Source organism: Triturus cristatus, chromosome 10 (genome assembly GCF_964204655.1).
Source record: "Triturus cristatus chromosome 10, aTriCri1.1, whole genome shotgun sequence".
Lineage (NCBI taxonomy): Eukaryota > Metazoa > Chordata > Amphibia > Caudata > Salamandridae > Triturus > Triturus cristatus.
Window position 1 is genome coordinate 557,546,220 of NC_140593.1, and position 5,221 is coordinate 557,551,440.

Consider the following 5,221-nt stretch of genomic DNA (forward strand, 5'->3'; position numbering starts at 1 on the left):
GCAAACTTCTCCCAGGACTGGTTTAAACTGGACTATGCACAGGAACGCCAAATGTGCCCCTCATGCAGACTGTCGCTGGCAAGTGCACCCACCCAGGCCTAATACACTAAATCCTGTCTGAGAGGTGGTCCCACCTCCCAGTGACAGGAGGCCTATTGTCCTGCCTTCCCCTGCTCGAGCTTGGCTCAGCAGCAGGAGGGCAGAAATGTGTCCCTGGTCGACAGCAACCCTTTCGAGCTGCCCGGGACTATAAGGCTGGTTCCAGGAACACCAGGGACCACACAAAGCTAGTTTGAGGGAGTGCAATCATACCTTGCACACCGGTTACCGGTTTGGGGGTATGATTCCACAATGTTTGAAACCAAACACGATAGGTTTACTTTCAGTCGTTTTACAGTTGGTCATCACACGGTTGCATAATGCCAGTCTATGTCGTAAAGGGCTGTAGCACTAACAACCCGGGAGAATGGACTCTAGGCTGCAGGGCTGTCCTGCTCATGCAGTGGCACCCTCTCACTTAAACCAAGCACCCTGCCTTCAGGACTGTCAAGGCCTACTATAGGGGTGACTTATAAGTTAAGTGTAATGACCATTAGATATAGTAAACCCATATCTTAAGTAGGTGGTGCATGCACCAACTTAAACAGGCTGCAATGGCAGGCCTGTAGATCCATTTTGCATGGCCTCTCATGGGTGGCTTAATACATGCTACAGCCAATAGAGGCCTCTGGGGTACCTATGCCCTGGGTACATGGGTACCATATACTAAGGACTGACGAGGATACCCCAGTAGCCAATCTGGAGTGTACCCAAGTACATGATATAACATTTTAGGGAGAAAACAGATAGGCTGGGGTCCTGATTAGCAGCATCTCAGTCAGACTAGTCAAAAACAGTATTAAATTCAGCAAAAAGTGGTGGTAATCATAAGAAGCAGACCCTACTTTCCTACACCCCACCCCCCAAATGAAAGGAGATGAGACTGACCTTGACCAGTTAAGTCTTCATCTTCGAAGTGGAAATATCTGTCAAGTCCATATGCATTGGCATGGTTACTCCCAGGTCAATATTCCACTTTATAGTCCATCCCCTGTAGTGAAATGGACCATCTCAAAAGTTTGAGCTTTTCACCCTTCATCTGTTTTAGCCATAGGAGGGGCTTATGGCCTGTCTGAACAATAAAGGGGGTGCCAAACAAGTATGGCCTCCGCTTCTTCAGAGCCCAAACCACAGCAAAGGCTTCCCTCTCAATAGCTGACCAACGTTTCTCTCTGGGGGTCAACCTTTTGCTGATAAAAGCTACTGGTTGATCCTGACCCTCTGCATTAAGTTGTGACAACACAACCCCCACCCCCAACTCAGATGCATCTGTTTGGACAATGAATTGTTTGGAATAGTCAGGTCTTTGCAGAATGACCTGCTTGAGATTGTCAAATGCCTTCTGACAGCTAACTGTCCACTGAACCTTCTTGGGCATTCTCTTTGAGGTAAGATCATTCGAGGGAGTCACTATAGACCCATATCCTTTAACACGTCTCCTGTAATACCCAGTCAGGCCCATGAAAACTCTGACCTGAGTCTGGATAGTTGGAGCAACCCAGTCCATGATGGTCTGGATTTTGCTCTAATGGTTGAACCTGGCCTCCAACCACAAGGTGGCCCAGGCACACAACCTTGCTCTGCCCTATCTGGCACTTGGTGGCCTTGATAGTGAGGCCTGCCTTTTGCAGAGCCTCCAAAACATTCTTCAGGTGGACCAGGTGATCCTCCCAGGTGGAGCTAAAGACAGCCATATTATCAAGATATGCTGCACTATAGGCTTCCAGGCCTGTAAGGACTTTGTTCACCAACCTTTGGAATGTGGCAGGTGCATTATTCAAAGCAAAAACCAAAGGAAATGATGGACGGAGTGTTGAACATTGCAAGCACTCACCCCCAGTCAACTGATCTGGGTTTAATCCATCACTGTTCTTTAGCCCACTCTGCCACCCCAGTTCAGACATGGCCATATGCAAATCAGTCTGACCCTGTGCCTCATGGGAACAGTCCAGCCCGAACTGCCAAGCCATGTCTTCCCTGGACCGGAAACAAGCTTCCTAGGACCGGTTTCTGGCATTTCAGCCGTCTTCAGCCAGGCTTGCTTGAATCCAGTGGCAAAGTGAGCAAGGGACTCACGTCTGAGCATACCCTGCCAGCTTATGGCGAACAAAGCAAAAACCAAAGGAAATGATGTACGGAGTGTTGAACATTGCAAGCACTCACCCCCAGTCAACTGATCTGGGTTTAATCCATCACCATTCTTTAGCCCACTCTGCCACCCCAGTTCAGAAATGGCCATATGCAAATCAATCTGACCCTGTGCCACATGGGAACAGTCCAGCCCGAACTGCCAAGCCATGTCTTCCCTGGACCGGAAACAAGCTTCCTAGGACCGGTGCATTATTCAAACCAAAGGACATTACAGTAAATTGATAATAGTCTGATTTGATAATGGCCAGCAGTGAGGTCAAATGTGCTCAAAAACTTGGCTGAGGCCAAAGTATCAATAAGCTCATCTGCCCTAGGAATTGGATGACCATCAGTCCTAGTGACTGCATTAAGTCCCCAGCAGTCACCACAAAACCTCATCTCTTACCACCCTGGGTGTGAGGGTTAGGTACCAGGACTACTGGGCTAGCCCAAGGGCTATCTGAGGGCTCAATCACTCCAAGCATCTTTTGTACTTCAGTCCTGATGCAGTCGCTGACCTGATCAGGCTGCCTGTGAATCTTATTTTAACAGGTAGAATTTCTCCAATGTTCACTTCATGAGTACACCAGGTGGTCTGCCTAGGAGTCAGAGAGAACATGAATCTGTATTGATTGGGGACCTTCCTACAATCAATTTTTTGTTGGTGAATGAGGCTGCCTCCCAAAGCTACATCAACTGACCCATCATCAGGATTTTGTGAGAGGAGGTCAGGGAGTGGGTCACTCTTCCTCCTGTCCCTCATCAATTGCCATGAGCAAGCCCATGTCAGCCCTGTCAATTTATGGCTTGAGCCTGTTCACATGGAGCACTCTGTGGGGGCTCCTGGGAGTACCAAGGTCCACCAAGTAGGTGACTTCTCCCTTTTGCTCAAGAATGGTATGGTGCCCACTCCATGTATCCTGGAGAGCAGCTGGGCCATAGGCTCCAGCACCCAAAACGTCTGTCCTGGCTGGGAACCAGCCAGGACGGATGTATGACGTTACAACGCACACTTTTACAACGCATGCACTTACAACGCATTTTTTACAACGCATAATCCATTACAACGCATGACATTACAACGCATGACACTACAACGCATTTTTAAAAAATACCTTTACAACGCATTGCCATTACAACGCATACTACCTTTACAACGCATACCATTACAACGCATTATATTAAATTACATTTAAGGTAAGTATTAGATAGTATAGGGGTGTTTTTGTTCAATTGAGGTAAAGATCTGTGAAAAGGCTGCCCTTTCAGTTGGTAGTCTTCAATGTGCCAAATAGCCCAGTCCCTGCTTCTCCATTTGATGCAAAAGTGTTTTCAGGTCATCAGGAAATAGCAATTTGATAAATAAAAAATATTTGCTTTGGTCAGTATGCCAGCAGAGGATTATAAGAATGCATTTGAAAAAGATTGGCGGGCAGCGATCTACCAGCAATTCGGTTATATTTATAGCTTTGATTAGATCACTGATTTTCTTTTATCATAATCAAGGTAAAGACAGTTTTGATTGAGTTGTGGAGGCTGTGAAATTTGATGAACTCGAGAAAGCAAAGCTGTTCCTGCCTGTTCAAAGGAAAGTGCAATTTGAGGTCATCGTCCTTTTCAATGAGGTGTTTTGTCAAGGTGGCAGAACTTTGCAGTTCGCATTAAGCCATCTGGCACGCATACTAGGTCACAACATTCAGACTATTTTCAAGAGCTCTATGGAATTCCATTGTGTCTTGTAGCGTATGTGTTCAGTTTCAGGTCAGAGTTGAACTATGCCAACTTTTGTTGAAGAGGTCTATATAATAGGTTGTTTAAAGGCAAACCACTATGTAGAGAGCCATTGGTGGAAATTATTTAAGAGCACTACTGAGTGAAAGTTTTACTTGAAAGAAGTGTAGGTTGAAGCTTTTGGGGGTTTAACAGTCATACTTGCTGTAAGACCGCTTTGAAAGGAGGTTGATATTAAAAAGGATATAGTGAAACAAAATGAATATATTCAGTGGTGCCTCTCTTAAAAGTTCAACAAAAACATGGTGAATAGTTGAAACCCCATTCCAACATGGCAGTGATGCTCTAAATGAACAGTTGACAAAATATCAATGTTATGAACAACTTGCAAGTAGACTTTATAGGTAAATAAACACATTGCCTGGACTCTGGCAGGACGAGATATTCGGGGGTGGTCAGAGACTTTTGCAAATTGATTTGGACAAGACCTATGTACTGTACACTATGGAACTGAATGTACGTGAAATCTTCCTGATTGGCTGCATTTGCTCTAACTCGGAGGTTCATGTTTTGCTTTGAAAAATCCAACCAAAAAAAATACAGGAATGTTACAACATTGTATGGAGGCCTCTGCAACAGAAAAACTGTTGGGAGTCTTCACAAATCCCATATGCAGAAAGGTGCGTTATTCAATATGCAGCTTAAAATTAGTGGCATGATGGATCACTCATTCTCCTCCCCCCCTCCCCCCTCCCCCGACCCCCCCCCCCCCCCCCGAGTACAGCCATCTTTTCTAGTAGCTAGCATAAAGTACTATCAGGACACCATATTTTATCTGCTTCCCACAAGAAGGCCTAACAAAAACACATGATCGTCGATACAGTCACCAATTCATTTAATATCTGCTCTTTTCTGCCGGAACAGAATGCTAGGACAGGGAGAACTTAAGGTAATGTAATACCACAAAGGCTAGAAAAAAGCGTCCATATATTGGTTTCTTACCAGCACATGCCACACATATTCGTGAACTCCTTGAAAACTGCAGAACCTCACACTGGCACCCAGGAGTCCCTGGCGTCCCCACATGTTTGGTGTAACTTCAACCTCCCGCACTTTCATGGTCTTGATATTGTATACTTCCAGCTTCACTGGTTTCTCTGCATTGGCCTTCAACAAGTCTTTAAACGTGTTGTTGTCCTTGTTCTAAAAGGAGGAAACATACATTTAAAATGATACGGTCAAAGAAATTACTACAAAGGCA